Raw genomic sequence first — 16,322 nt, forward strand, 5'->3', positions numbered from 1 at the left:
CAAGGCTAGGCCAAAGGACGTTTCCTTGCTTTATATTTTCTACCACATTCATCTGGAGACGAGCAGGAAAGCCATCAGACCTGATGGATTAGGCCCAAGCAAAAACCCCGGCTACTTGAGACACTTAGACTAAGCCTAAAATGCAAAGATCTCTCCATAAGGATGGTTTTTATACTCTACTTCCACAATCTGCTGGCAGTACAAAAGAATAAGCGGCAGATCTCCTTAGGCTGAGTCACGGTGCTTTGCTCCTAAGACCATGCATACCATGGGAATTTTTCAGCATTTCTGCTCTGGTTTTCAGTGTATTACACCAAAACACCCACCTGATGACATCATTGCAACAGCAACAGCAGCAATTTGCAGAATTCAGCTTCTTTGGGGAACTGAGAACTTGCTGAGCTGAACACCAAGTCCTGCTGTGTCCCTGTCACCCGCAGAGTGCCCGCATCCTCACCACGGTAGCGGGCATTGTGACAAAGGTTCTATGTCAGCTGGGTGTGGCAGCCGAGCGCCCCCTAGGCGAGGGGGAGCCTGTCAGCCCCGGGCCTGTCACTGCCTGCTGTCCCCCCTGTCAGCAGCGAGGCCTCTGAAAAGTTTCCAAAACATCCCCAGATTTGGGTCCAGCGTGGCCAAAAGTCTCCAAGAGACAAGTCGGAAAGAAGGATATGGAACAAAGGGAGAAAGCGAAGGGAGCAAGCCAAAGGGAGGGAAGAGGAAAATCTAGTGCCGGCCTGCAGGACTGAAATGGAGGAATGGAAAGACAAAAGCCAGGAAGCAGGAGAGTTGGAGAAAAGGAGAGAGGAAAGAAGAGACATGCAGCCAGACGAGGGCTTAGTGCGAGAGGCTGGGACAGAGAACAGGATGAGAAGGAAATAAGGCAAGGCAAGGCTAGGCCCAAGGAAGTTTCCTTGCTTTATATTTTCTACCACATTCATCTGGAGACGAGCAGGAAAGCCATCAGACCTGATGGATTAGGCCCAAGCAAAAACCCCGGCTACTTGAGACACTTAGACTAAGCCTAAAATGCAAAGATCTCTCCATAAGGATGGTTTTTATACTCTACTTCCACAATCTGCTGGCAGTACAAAAGAATAAGCGGCAGATCTCCTTAGGCTGAGTCACGGTGCTTTGCTCCTAAGACCATGCATACCATGGGAATATTTCAGCATTTCTGCTCTGGTTTTCAGTGTATTACACCAAAACACCCACCTGATGACATCATTTCAAGAGCAACAGCAGCAATTTGCAGAATTCAGCTTCTTTGGGGAACTGAGAACTTGCTGAGCTGAACACCAAGTCCTGCTGTGTCCCTGTCACCCGCAGAGTGCCCGCATCCTCACCACGGTAGCGGGCATTGTGACAAAGGTTCTATGTCAGCTGGGTGTGGCAGCCGAGTGCCCCCTAGAGGAGGGGGAGCCTGTCAGCCCCGGGCCTGTCACTGCCTGCTGTCCCCCCTGTCAACAGCGAGGCCTCTGAAAAGTTTCCAAAACATCCCCAGATTTGGGTCCAGCGTGGCCAAAAGTGTCCAAGAGACAAGTCGGAAAGAAGGATATGGAACAAAGGGAGAAAGCGAAGGGAGCAAGCCAAAGGGAGGGAAGAGGAAAATCTAGTGCCGGCCTGCAGGACTGAAATGGAGGAATGGAAAGACAAAAGCCAGGAAGCAGGAGAGTTGGAGAAAAGGAGAGAGGAAAGAAGAGACATGCAGCCAGACGAGGGCTTAGTGCGAGAGGCTGGGACAGAGAACAGGATGAGAGGGAAATAAGGCAAGGCAAGGCTAGGCCAAAGGAAGTTTCCTTGCTTTATATTTTCTACCACATTCATCTGGAGATGAGCAGGAAAGCCATCAGACCTGATGGATTAGGCCCAAGCAAAAACCCCGGCTACTTGAGACACTTAGACTAAGCCTAAAATGCAAAGATCTCTCCATAAGGATGGTTTTTATACTCTACTTCCACAATCTGCTGGCAGTACAAAAGAATAAGCGGCAGATCTCCTTAGGCTGAGTCACGGTGCTTTGCTCCTAAGACCATGCATACCATGGGAATATTTCAGCATTTCTGCTCTGGTTTTCAGTGTATTACACCAAAACACCCACCTGATGACATCATTTCAAGAGCAACAGCAGCAATTTGCAGAATTCAGGTTCTTTGGGGAACTGAGAACTTGCTGAGCTGAACACCAAGTCCTGCTGTGTCCCTGTCACCCGCAGAGTGCCCGCATCCTCACCACGGTAGCGGGCATTGTGACAAAGGTTCTATGTCAGCTGGGTGTGGCAGCCGAGCGCCCCCTAGGCGAGGGGGAGCCTGTCAGCCCCGGGCCTGTCACTGCCTGCTGTCCCCCCTGTCAGCAGCGAGGCCTCTGAAAAGTTTCCAAAACATCCCCAGACCTGGGTCCAGCGTGGCCAAAAGTGTCCAAGAGACAAGTCGGAAAGAAGGATATGGAACAAAGGGAGAAAGCGAAGGGAGCAAGCCAAAGGGAGGGAAGAGGAAAATCTAGTGCTGGCCTGCAGGACTGAAATGGAGGAATGGAAAGACAAAAGCCAGGAAGCAGGAGAGTTGGAGAAAAGGAGAGAGGAAAGAAGAGACATGCAGCCAGACGAGGGCTTAGTGCGAGAGGCTGGGACAGAGAACAGGATGAGAAGGAAATAAGGCAAGGCAAGGCTAGGCCAAAGGACGTTTCCTTGCTTTATATTTTCTACCACATTCATCTGGAGACGAGCAGGAAAGCCATCAGACCTGATGGATTAGGCCCAAGCAAAAACCCCGGCTACTTCGAGACATTTAGACTAAGCCTAAAATGCAAAGATCTCTCCATAAGGATGGTTTTTATACTCTACTTCCACAATCTGCTGGCAGTACAAAAGAATAAGCGGCAGATCTCCTTAGGCTGAGTCACGGTGCTTTGCTCCTAAGACCATGCATACCATGGGAATTTTTCAGCATTTCTGCTCTGGTTTTCAGTGTATTACACCAAAACACCCACCTGATGACATCATTTCAAGAGCAACAGCAGCAATTTGCAGAATTCAGGTTCTTTGGGGAACTGAGAACTTGCTGAGCTGACACCAAGTCCTGCTGTGTCCCTGTCACCCGCAGAGTGCCCGCATCCTCACCACGGTAGCGGGCATTGTGACAAAGGTTCTATGTCAGCTGGGTGTGGCAGCCGAGCGCCCCCTAGGCGAGGGGGAGCCTGTCAGCCCCGGGCCTGTCACTGCCTGCTGTCCCCCCTGTCAGCAGCGAGGCCTCTGAAAAGTTTCCAAAACATCCCCAGATTTGGGTCCAGCGTGACCAAAAGTCTCCAAGAGACAAGTCGGAAAGAAGGATATGGAACAAAGGGAGAAAGCGAAGGGAGCAAGCCAAAGGGAGGGAAGAGGAAAATCTAGTGCCGGCCTGCAGGACTGAAATGGAGGAATGGAAAGACAAAAGCCAGGAAGCAGGAGAGTTGGAGAAAAGGAGAGAGGAAAGAAGAGACATGCAGCCAGACGAGGGCTTAGTGCGAGAGGCTGGGACAGAGAACAGGATGAGAAGGAAATAAGGCAAGGCAAGGCTAGGCCCAAGGAAGTTTCCTTGCTTTATATTTTCTACCACATTCATCTGGAGACGAGCAGGAAAGCCATCAGACCTGATGGATTAGGCCCAAGCAAAAACCCCGGCTACTTGAGACACTTAGACTAAGCCTAAAATGCAAAGATCTCTCCATAAGGATGGTTTTTATACTCTACTTCCACAATCTGCTGGCAGTACAAAAGAATAAGCGGCAGATCTCCTTAGGCTGAGTCACGGTGCTTTGCTCCTAAGACCATGCATACCATGGGAATATTTCAGCATTTCTGCTCTGGTTTTCAGTGTATTACACCAAAACACCCACCTGATGACATCATTGCAACAGCAACAGCAGCAATTTGCAGAATTCAGCTTCTTTGGGGAACTGAGAACTTGCTGAGCTGAACACCAAGTCCTGCTGTGTCCCTGTCACCCGCAGAGTGCCCGCATCCTCACCACGGTAGCGGGCATTGTGACAAAGGTTCTATGTCAGCTGGGTGTGGCAGCCGAGTGCCCCCTAGAGGAGGGGGAGCCTGTCAGCCCCGGGCCTGTCACTGCCTGCTGTCCCCCCTGTCAGCAGCGAGGCCTCTGAAAAGTTTCCAAAACATCCCCAGATTTGGGTCCAGCGTGGCCAAAAGTGTCCAAGAGACAAGTCGGAAAGAAGGATATGGAACAAAGGGAGAAAGCGAAGGGAGCAAGCCAAAGGGAGGGAAGAGGAAAATCTAGTGCCGGCCTGCAGGACTGAAATGGAGGAATGGAAAGACAAAAGCCAGGAAGCAGGAGAGTTGGAGAAAAGGAGAGAGGAAAGAAGAGACATGCAGCCAGACGAGGGCTTAGTGCGAGAGGCTGGGACAGAGAACAGGATGAGAAGGAAATAAGGCAAGGCAAGGCTAGGCCAAAGGAAGTTTCCTTGCTTTATATTTTCTACCACATTCATCTGGAGACGAGCAGGAAAGCCATCAGACCTGATGGATTAGGCCCAAGCAAAAACCCCGGCTACTTGAGACACTTAGACTAAGCCTAAAATGCAAAGATCTCTCCATAAGGATGGTTTTTATACTCTACTTCCACAATCTGCTGGCAGTACAAAAGAATAAGCGGCAGATCTCCTTAGGCTGAGTCACGGTGCTTTGCTCCTAAGACCATGCATACCATGGGAATATTTCAGCATTTCTGCTCTGGTTTTCAGTGTATTACACCAAAACACCCACCTGATGACATCATTTCAAGAGCAACAGCAGCAATTTGCAGAATTCAGCTTCTTTGGGGAACTGAGAACTTGCTGAGCTGAACACCAAGTCCTGCTGTGTCCCTGTCACCCGCAGAGTGCCCGCATCCTCACCACGGTAGCGGGCATTGTGACAAAGGTTCTATGTCAGCTGGGTGTGGCAGCCGAGCGCCCCCTAGGCGAGGGGGAGCCTGTCAGCCCCGGGCCTGTCACTGCCTGCTGTCCCCCCTGTCAGCAGCGAGGCCTCTGAAAAGTTTCCAAAACATCCCCAGATTTGGGTCCAGCGTGGCCAAAAGTGTCCAAGAGACAAGTCGGAAAGAAGGATATGGAACAAAGGGAGAAAGCGAAGGGAGCAAGCCAAAGGGAGGGAAGAGGAAAATCTAGTGCCGGCCTGCAGGACTGAAATGGAGGAATGGAAAGACAAAAGCCAGGAAGCAGGAGAGTTTGAGAAAAGGAGAGAGGAAAGAAGAGACATGCAGCCAGACGAGGGCTTAGTGAGAGAGGCTGGGACAGAGAACAGGATGAGAAGGAAATAAGGCAAGGCAAGGCTAGGCCAAAGGACGTTTCCTTGCTTTATATTTTCTACCACATTCATCTGGAGACGAGCAGGAAAGCCATCAGACCTGATGGATTAGGCCCAAGCAAAAACCCCGGCTACTTGAGACACTTAGACTAAGCCTAAAATGCAAAGATCTCTCCATAAGGATGGTTTTTATACTCTACTTCCACAATCTGCTGGCAGTACAAAAGAATAAGCGGCAGATCTCCTTAGGCTGAGTCACGGTGCTTTGCTCCTAAGACCATGCATACCATGGGAATTTTTCAGCATTTCTGCTCTGGTTTTCAGTGTATTACACCAAAACACCCACCTGATGACATCATTGCAACAGCAACAGCAGCAATTTGCAGAATTCAGCTTCTTTGGGGAACTGAGAACTTGCTGAGCTGACACCAAGTCCTGCTGTGTCCCTGTCACCCGCAGAGTGCCCGCATCCTCACCACGGTAGCGGGCATTGTGACAAAGGTTCTATGTCAGCTGGGTGTGGCAGCCGAGCGCCCGCTAGGCGAGGGGGAGCCTGTCAGCCCCGGGCCTGTCACTGCCTGCTGTCCCCCCTGTCAGCAGCGAGGCCTCTGAAAAGTTTCCAAAACATCCCCAGATTTGGGTCCAGCGTGGCCAAAAGTGTCCAAGAGACAAGTCGGAAAGAAGGATATGGAACAAAGGGAGAAAGCGAAGGGAGCAAGCCAAAGGGAGGGAAGAGGAAAATCTAGTGCCGGCCTGCAGGACTGAAATGGAGGAATGGAAAGACAAAAGCCAGGAAGCAGGAGAGTTGGAGAAAAGGAGAGAGGAAAGAAGAGACATGCAGCCAGACGAGGGCTTAGTGCGAGAGGCTGGGACAGAGAACAGGATGAGAAGGAAATAAGGCAAGGCAAGGCTAGGCCAAAGGACGTTTCCTTGCTTTATATTTTCTACCACATTCATCTGGAGACGAGCAGGAAAGCCATCAGACCTGATGGATTAGGCCCAAGCAAAAACCCCGGCTACTTGAGACACTTAGACTAAGCCTAAAATGCAAAGATCTCTCCATAAGGATGGTTTTTATACTCTACTTCCACAATCTGCTGGCAGTACAAAAGAATAAGCGGCAGATCTCCTTAGGCTGAGTCACGGTGCTTTGCTCCTAAGACCATGCATACCATGGGAATTTTTCAGCATTTCTGCTCTGGTTTTCAGTGTATTACACCAAAACACCCACCTGATGACATCATTGCAACAGCAACAGCAGCAATTTGCAGAATTCAGCTTCTTTGGGGAACTGAGAACTTGCTGAGCTGAACACCAAGTCCTGCTGTGTCCCTGTCACCCGCAGAGTGCCCGCATCCTCAGCACGGTAGCGGGCATTGTGACAAAGGTTCTATGTCAGCTGGGTGTGGCAGCCAAGTGCCCCCTAGAGGAGGGGGAGCCTGTCAGCCCCGGGCCTGTCACTGCCTGCTGTCCCCCCTGTCAGCAGCGAGGCCTCTGAAAAGTTTCCAAAACATCCCCAGACTTGGGTCCAGCATGGCCAAAAGTGTCCAAGAGACAAGTCGGAAAGAAGGATATGGAACAAAGGGAGAAAGCGAAGGGAGCAAGCCAAAGGGAGGGAAGAGGAAAATCTAGTGCTGGCCTGCAGGACTGAAATGGAGGAATGGAAAGACAAAAGCCAGGAAGCAGGAGAGTTGGAGAAAAGGAGAGAGGAAAGAAGAGACATGCAGCCAGACGAGGGCTTAGTGCGAGAGGCTGGGACAGAGAACAGGATGAGAAGGAAATAAGGCAAGGCAAGGCTAGGCCAAAGGACGTTTCCTTGCTTTATATTTTCTACCACATTCATCTGGAGACGAGCAGGAAAGCCATCAGACCTGATGGATTAGGCCCAAGCAAAAACCCCGGCTACTTCGAGACATTTAGACTAAGCCTAAAATGCAAAGATCTCTCCATAAGGATGGTTTTTATACTCTACTTCCACAATCTGCTGGCAGTACAAAAGAATAAGCGGCAGATCTCCTTAGGCTGAGTCACGGTGCTTTGCTCCTAAGACCATGCATACCATGGGAATTTTTCAGCATTTCTGCTCTGGTTTTCAGTGTATTACACCAAAACACCCACCTGATGACATCATTGCAACAGCAACAGCAGCAATTTGCAGAATTCAGCTTCTTTGGGGAACTGAGAACTTGCTGAGCTGAACACCAAGTCCTGCTGTGTCCCTGTCACCCGCAGAGTGCCCGCATCCTCACCACGGTAGCGGGCATTGTGACAAAGGTTCTATGTCAGCTGGGTGTGGCAGCCGAGTGCCCCCTAGAGGAGGGGGAGCCTGTCAGCCCCGGGCCTGTCACTGCCTGCTGTCCCCCCTGTCAGCAGCGAGGCCTCTGAAAAGTTTCCAAAACATCCCCAGATTTGGGTCCAGCGTGGCCAAAAGTGTCCAAGAGACAAGTCGGAAAGAAGGATATGGAACAAAGGGAGAAAGCGAAGGGAGCAAGCCAAAGGGAGGGAAGAGGAAAATCTAGTGCCGGCCTGCAGGACTGAAATGGAGGAATGGAAAGACAAAAGCCAGGAAGCAGGAGAGTTGGAGAAAAGGAGAGAGGAAAGAAGAGACATGCAGCCAGACGAGGGCTTAGTGCGAGAGGCTGGGACAGAGAAAAGGATGAGAAGGAAATAAGGCAAGGCAAGGCTAGGCCAAAGGAAGTTTCCTTGCTTTATATTTTCTACCACATTCATCTGGAGACGAGCAGGAAAGCCATCAGACCTGATGGATTAGGCCCAAGCAAAAACCCCGGCTACTTGAGACACTTAGACTAAGCCTAAAATGCAAAGATCTCTCCATAAGGATGGTTTTTATACTCTACTTCCACAATCTGCTGGCAGTACAAAAGAATAAGCGGCAGATCTCCTTAGGCTGAGTCACGGTGCTTTGCTCCTAAGACCATGCATACCATGGGAATTTTTCAGCATTTCTGCTCTGGTTTTCAGTGTATTACACCAAAACACCCACCTGATGACATCATTGCAACAGCAACAGCAGCAATTTGCAGAATTCAGCTTCTTTGGGGAACTGAGAACTTGCTGAGCTGACACCAAGTCCTGCTGTGTCCCTGTCACCCGCAGAGTGCCCGCATCCTCAGCACGGTAGCGGGCATTGTGACAAAGGTTCTATGTCAGCTGGGTGTGGCAGCCAAGTGCCCCCTAGAGGAGGGGGAGCCTGTCAGCCCCGGGCCTGTCACTGCCTGCTGTCCCCCCTGTCAGCAGCGAGGCCTCTGAAAAGTTTCCAAAACATCCCCAGATTTGGGTCCAGCGTGGCCAAAAGTCTCCAAGAGACAAGTCGGAAAGAAGGATATGGAACAAAGGGAGAAAGCGAAGGGAGCAAGCCAAAGGGAGGGAAGAGGAAAATCTAGTGCCGGCCTGCAGGACTGAAATGGAGGAATGGAAAGACAAAAGCCAGGAAGCAGGAGAGTTTGAGAAAAGGAGAGAGGAAAGATGAGACATGCAGCCAGACGAGGGCTTAGTGCGAGAGGCTGGGACAGAGAACAGGATGAGAAGGAAATAAGGCAAGGCAAGGCTAGGCCAAAGGACGTTTCCTTGCTTTATATTTTCTACCACATTCATCTGGAGACGAGCAGGAAAGCCATCAGACCTGATGGATTAGGCCCAAGCAAAAACCCCGGCTACTTGAGACACTTAGACTAAGCCTAAAATGCAAAGATCTCTCCATAAGGATGGTTTTTATACTCTACTTCCACAATCTGCTGGCAGTACAAAAGAATAAGCGGCAGATCTCCTTAGGCTGAGTCACGGTGCTTTGCTCCTAAGACCATGCATACCATGGGAATTTTTCAGCATTTCTGCTCTGGTTTTCAGTGTATTACACCAAAACACCCACCTGATGACATCATTGCAACAGCAACAGCAGCAATTTGCAGAATTCAGCTTCTTTGGGGAACTGAGAACTTGCTGAGCTGACACCAAGTCCTGCTGTGTCCCTGTCACCCGCAGAGTGCCCGCATCCTCACCACGGTAGCGGGCATTGTGACAAAGGTTCTATGTCAGCTGGGTGTGGCAGCCGAGCGCCCGCTAGGCGAGGGGGAGCCTGTCAGCCCCGGGCCTGTCACTGCCTGCTGTCCCCCCTGTCAGCAGCGAGGCCTCTGAAAAGTTTCCAAAACATCCCCAGATTTGGGTCCAGCGTGGCCAAAAGTGTCCAAGAGACAAGTCGGAAAGAAGGATATGGAACAAAGGGAGAAAGCGAAGGGAGCAAGCCAAAGGGAGGGAAGAGGAAAATCTAGTGCCGGCCTGCAGGACTGAAATGGAGGAATGGAAAGACAAAAGCCAGGAAGCAGGAGAGTTGGAGAAAAGGAGAGAGGAAAGAAGAGACATGCAGCCAGACGAGGGCTTAGTGCGAGAGGCTGGGACAGAGAACAGGATGAGAAGGAAATAAGGCAAGGCAAGGCTAGGCCAAAGGACGTTTCCTTGCTTTATATTTTCTACCACATTCATCTGGAGACGAGCAGGAAAGCCATCAGACCTGATGGATTAGGCCCAAGCAAAAACCCCGGCTACTTGAGACACTTAGACTAAGCCTAAAATGCAAAGATCTCTCCATAAGGATGGTTTTTATACTCTACTTCCACAATCTGCTGGCAGTACAAAAGAATAAGCGGCAGATCTCCTTAGGCTGAGTCACGGTGCTTTGCTCCTAAGACCATGCATACCATGGGAATTTTTCAGCATTTCTGCTCTGGTTTTCAGTGTATTACACCAAAACACCCACCTGATGACATCATTGCAACAGCAACAGCAGCAATTTGCAGAATTCAGCTTCTTTGGGGAACTGAGAACTTGCTGAGCTGACACCAAGTCCTGCTGTGTCCCTGTCACCCGCAGAGTGCCCGCATCCTCAGCACGGTAGCGGGCATTGTGACAAAGGTTCTATGTGAGCTGGGTGTGGCAGCCAAGTGCCCCCTAGAGGAGGGGGAGCCTGTCAGCCCCGGGCCTGTCACTGCCTGCTGTCCCCCCTGTCAGCAGCGAGGCCTCTGAAAAGTTTCCAAAACATCCCCAGACTTGGGTCCAGCATGGCCAAAAGTGTCCAAGAGACAAGTCGGAAAGAAGGATATGGAACAAAGGGAGAAAGCGAAGGGAGCAAGCCAAAGGGAGGGAAGAGGAAAATCTAGTGCTGGCCTGCAGGACTGAAATGGAGGAATGGAAAGACAAAAGCCAGGAAGCAGGAGAGTTGGAGAAAAGGAGAGAGGAAAGAAGAGACATGCAGCCAGACGAGGGCTTAGTGCGAGAGGCTGGGACAGAGAACAGGATGAGAAGGAAATAAGGCAAGGCAAGGCTAGGCCAAAGGACGTTTCCTTGCTTTATATTTTCTACCACATTCATCTGGAGACGAGCAGGAAAGCCATCAGACCTGATGGATTAGGCCCAAGCAAAAACCCCGGCTACTTCGAGACATTTAGACTAAGCCTAAAATGCAAAGATCTCTCCATAAGGATGGTTTTTATACTCTACTTCCACAATCTGCTGGCAGTACAAAAGAATAAGCGGCAGATCTCCTTAGGCTGAGTCACGGTGCTTTGCTCCTAAGACCATGCATACCATGGGAATTTTTCAGCATTTCTGCTCTGGTTTTCAGTGTATTACACCAAAACACCCACCTGATGACATCATTGCAACAGCAACAGCAGCAATTTGCAGAATTCAGCTTCTTTGGGGAACTGAGAACTTGCTGAGCTGAACACCAAGTCCTGCTGTGTCCCTGTCACCCGCAGAGTGCCCGCATCCTCACCACGGTAGCGGGCATTGTGACAAAGGTTCTATGTCAGCTGGGTGTGGCAGCCGAGTGCCCCCTAGAGGAGGGGGAGCCTGTCAGCCCCGGGCCTGTCACTGCCTGCTGTCCCCCCTGTCAGCAGCGAGGCCTCTGAAAAGTTTCCAAAACATCCCCAGATTTGGGTCCAGCGTGGCCAAAAGTGTCCAAGAGACAAGTCGGAAAGAAGGATATGGAACAAAGGGAGAAAGCGAAGGGAGCAAGCCAAAGGGAGGGAAGAGGAAAATCTAGTGCCGGCCTGCAGGACTGAAATGGAGGAATGGAAAGACAAAAGCCAGGAAGCAGGAGAGTTGGAGAAAAGGAGAGAGGAAAGAAGAGACATGCAGCCAGACGAGGGCTTAGTGCGAGAGGCTGGGACAGAGAAAAGGATGAGAAGGAAATAAGGCAAGGCAAGGCTAGGCCAAAGGAAGTTTCCTTGCTTTATATTTTCTACCACATTCATCTGGAGACGAGCAGGAAAGCCATCAGACCTGATGGATTAGGCCCAAGCAAAAACCCCGGCTACTTGAGACACTTAGACTAAGCCTAAAATGCAAAGATCTCTCCATAAGGATGGTTTTTATACTCTACTTCCACAATCTGCTGGCAGTACAAAAGAATAAGCGGCAGATCTCCTTAGGCTGAGTCACGGTGCTTTGCTCCTAAGACCATGCATACCATGGGAATTTTTCAGCATTTCTGCTCTGGTTTTCAGTGTATTACACCAAAACACCCACCTGATGACATCATTGCAACAGCAACAGCAGCAATTTGCAGAATTCAGCTTCTTTGGGGAACTGAGAACTTGCTGAGCTGACACCAAGTCCTGCTGTGTCCCTGTCACCCGCAGAGTGCCCGCATCCTCAGCACGGTAGCGGGCATTGTGACAAAGGTTCTATGTCAGCTGGGTGTGGCAGCCAAGTGCCCCCTAGAGGAGGGGGAGCCTGTCAGCCCCGGGCCTGTCACTGCCTGCTGTCCCCCCTGTCAGCAGCGAGGCCTCTGAAAAGTTTCCAAAACATCCCCAGATTTGGGTCCAGCGTGGCCAAAAGTCTCCAAGAGACAAGTCGGAAAGAAGGATATGGAACAAAGGGAGAAAGCGAAGGGAGCAAGCCAAAGGGAGGGAAGAGGAAAATCTAGTGCCGGCCTGCAGGACTGAAATGGAGGAATGGAAAGACAAAAGCCAGGAAGCAGGAGAGTTGGAGAAAAGGAGAGAGGAAAGAAGAGACATGCAGCCAGACGAGGGCTTAGTGCGAGAGGCTGGGACAGAGAACAGGATGAGAAGGAAATAAGGCAAGGCAAGGCTAGGCCAAAGGACGTTTCCTTGCTTTATATTTTCTACCACATTCATCTGGAGACGAGCAGGAAAGCCATCAGACCTGATGGATTAGGCCCAAGCAAAAACCCCGGCTACTTGAGACACTTAGACTAAGCCTAAAATGCAAAGATCTCTCCATAAGGATGGTTTTTATATTCTGCTTCCACAATCTGCTGGCAGTACAAAAGAATAAGCGGCAGATCTCCTTAGGCTGAGTCACGGTGCTTTGCTCCTAAGACCATGCATACCATGGGAATATTTCAGCATTTCTGCTCTGGTTTTCAGTGTATTACACCAAAACACCCACCTGATGACATCATTGCAACAGCAACAGCAGCAATTTGCAGAATTCAGCTTCTTTGGGGAACTGAGAACTTGCTGAGCTGAACACCAAGTCCTGCTGTGTCCCTGTCACCCGCAGAGTGCCCGCATCCTCAGCACGGTAGCGGGCATTGTGACAAAGGTTCTATGTCAGCTGGGTGTGGCAGCCAAGTGCCCCCTAGAGGAGGGGGAGCCTGTCAGCCCCGGGCCTGTCACTGCCTGCTGTCCCCCCTGTCAGCAGCGAGGCCTCTGAAAAGTTTCCAAAACATCCCCAGATTTGGGTCCAGCGTGGCCAAAAGTGTCCAAGAGACAAGTCGGAAAGAAGGATATGGAACAAAGGGAGAAAGCGAAGGGAGCAAGCCAAAGGGAGGGAAGAGGAAAATCTAGTGCCGGCCTGCAGGACTGAAATGGAGGAATGGAAAGACAAAAGCCAGGAAGCAGGAGAGTTGGAGAAAAGGAGAGAGGAAAGAAGAGACATGCAGCCAGACGAGGGCTTAGTGCGAGAGGCTGGGACAGAGAACAGGATGAGAAGGAAATAAGGCAAGGCAAGGCTAGGCCAAAGGACGTTTCCTTGCTTTATATTTTCTACCACATTCATCTGAAGACGAGCAGGAAAGCCATCAGACCTGATGGATTAGGCCCAAGCAAAAACCCCGGCTACTTGAGACACTTAGACTAAGCCTAAAATGCAAAGATCTCTCCATAAGGATGGTTTTTATACTCTACTTCCACAATCTGCTGGCAGTACAAAAGAATAAGCGGCAGATCTCCTTAGGCTGAGTCACGGTGCTTTGCTCCTAAGACCATGCATACCATGGGAATATTTCAGCATTTCTGCTCTGGTTTTCAGTGTATTACACCAAAACACCCACCTGATGACATCATTTCAAGAGCAACAGCAGCAATTTGCAGAATTCAGCTTCTTTGGGGAACTGAGAACTTGCTGAGCTGAACACCAAGTCCTGCTGTGTCCCTGTCACCCGCAGAGTGCCCGCATCCTCACCACGGTAGCGGGCATTGTGACAAAGGTTCTATGTCAGCTGGGTGTGGCAGCCGAGCGCCCCCTAGGCGAGGGGGAGCCTGTCAGCCCCGGGCCTGTCACTGCCTGCTGTCCCCCCTGTCAGCAGCGAGGCCTCTGAAAAGTTTCCAAAACATCCCCAGATTTGGGTCCAGCGTGGCCAAAAGTGTCCAAGAGACAAGTCGGAAAGAAGGATATGGAACAAAGGGAGAAAGCGAAGGGAGCAAGCCAAAGGGAGGGAAGAGGAAAATCTAGTGCCGGCCTGCAGGACTGAAATGGAGGAATGGAAAGACAAAAGCCAGGAAGCAGGAGAGTTGGAGAAAAGGAGAGAGGAAAGAAGAGACATGCAGCCAGACGAGGGCTTAGTGCGAGAGGCTGGGACAGAGAAAAGGATGAGAAGGAAATAAGGCAAGGCAAGGCTAGGCCAAAGGAAGTTTCCTTGCTTTATATTTTCTACCACATTCATCTGGAGACGAGCAGGAAAGCCATCAGACCTGATGGATTAGGCCCAAGCAAAAACCCCGGCTACTTGAGACACTTAGACTAAGCCTAAAATGCAAAGATCTCTCCATAAGGATGGTTTTTATACTCTACTTCCACAATCTGCTGGCAGTACAAAAGAATAAGCGGCAGATCTCCTTAGGCTGAGTCACGGTGCTTTGCTCCTAAGACCATGCATACCATGGGAATTTTTCAGCATTTCTGCTCTGGTTTTCAGTGTATTACACCAAAACACCCACCTGATGACATCATTGCAACAGCAACAGCAGCAATTTGCAGAATTCAGCTTCTTTGGGGAACTGAGAACTTGCTGAGCTGACACCAAGTCCTGCTGTGTCCCTGTCACCCGCAGAGTGCCCGCATCCTCACCACGGTAGCGGGCATTGTGACAAAGGTTCTATGTCAGCTGGGTGTGGCAGCCAAGTGCCCCCTAGAGGAGGGGGAGCCTGTCAGCCCCGGGCCTGTCACTGCCTGCTGTCCCCCCTGTCAGCAGCGAGGCCTCTGAAAAGTTTCCAAAACATCCCCAGATTTGGGTCCAGCGTGGCCAAAAGTCTCCAAGAGACAAGTCGGAAAGAAGGATATGGAACAAAGGGAGAAAGCGAAGGGAGCAAGCCAAAGGGAGGGAAGAGGAAAATCTAGTGCCGGCCTGCAGGACTGAAATGGAGGAATGGAAAGACAAAAGCCAGGAAGCAGGAGAGTTGGAGAAAAGGAGAGAGGAAAGAAGAGACATGCAGCCAGACGAGGGCTTAGTGCGAGAGGCTGGGACAGAGAACAGGATGAGAAGGAAATAAGGCAAGGCAAGGCTAGGCCAAAGGACGTTTCCTTGCTTTATATTTTCTACCACATTCATCTGGAGACGAGCAGGAAAGCCATCAGACCTGATGGATTAGGCCCAAGCAAAAACCCCGGCTACTTGAGACACTTAGACTAAGCCTAAAATGCAAAGATCTCTCCATAAGGATGGTTTTTATATTCTGCTTCCACAATCTGCTGGCAGTACAAAAGAATAAGCGGCAGATCTCCTTAGGCTGAGTCACGGTGCTTTGCTCCTAAGACCATGCATACCATGGGAATATTTCAGCATTTCTGCTCTGGTTTTCAGTGTATTACACCAAAACACCCACCTGATGACATCATTGCAACAGCAACAGCAGCAATTTGCAGAATTCAGCTTCTTTGGGGAACTGAGAACTTGCTGAGCTGAACACCAAGTCCTGCTGTGTCCCTGTCACCCGCAGAGTGCCCGCATCCTCACCACGGTAGCGGGCATTGTGACAAAGGTTCTATGTCAGCTGGGTGTGGCAGCCGAGCGCCCCCTAGGCGAGGGGGAGCCTGTCAGCCCCGGGCCTGTCACTGCCTGCTGTCCCCCCTGTCAGCAGCAAGGCCTCTGAAAAGTTTCCAAAACATCCCCAGATTTGGGTCCAGCGTGGCCAAAAGTCTCCAAGAGACAAGTCGGAAAGAAGGATATGGAACAAAGGGAGAAAGCGAAGGGAGCAAGCCAAAGGGAGGGAAGAGGAAAATCTAGTGCCGGCCTGCAGGACTGAAATGGAGGAATGGAAAGACAAAAGCCAGGAAGCAGGAGAGTTGGAGAAAAGGAGAGAGGAAAGAAGAGACATGCAGCCAGACGAGGGCTTAGTGCGAGAGGCTGGGACAGAGAACAGGATGAGAAGGAAATAAGGCAAGGCAAGGCTAGGCCAAAGGACGTTTCCTTGCTTTATATTTTCTACCACATTCATCTGGAGACGAGCAGGAAAGCCATCAGACCTGATGGATTAGGCCCAAGCAAAAACCCCGGCTACTTGAGACACTTAGACTAAGCCTAAAATGCAAAGATCTCTCCATAAGGATGGTTTTTATACTCTACTTCCACAATCTGCTGGCAGTACAAAAGAATAAGCGGCAGATCTCCTTAGGCTGAGTCACGGTGCTTTGCTCCTAAGACCATGCATACCATGGGAATTTTTCAGCATTTCTGCTCTGGTTTTCAGTGTATTACACCAAAACACCCACCTGATGACATCATTGCAACAGCAACAGCAGCAATTTGCAGAATTCAGCTTCT

Source organism: Patagioenas fasciata, chromosome 5 (genome assembly GCF_037038585.1).
Source record: "Patagioenas fasciata isolate bPatFas1 chromosome 5, bPatFas1.hap1, whole genome shotgun sequence".
NCBI classification, from domain to species: domain Eukaryota; kingdom Metazoa; phylum Chordata; class Aves; order Columbiformes; family Columbidae; genus Patagioenas; species Patagioenas fasciata.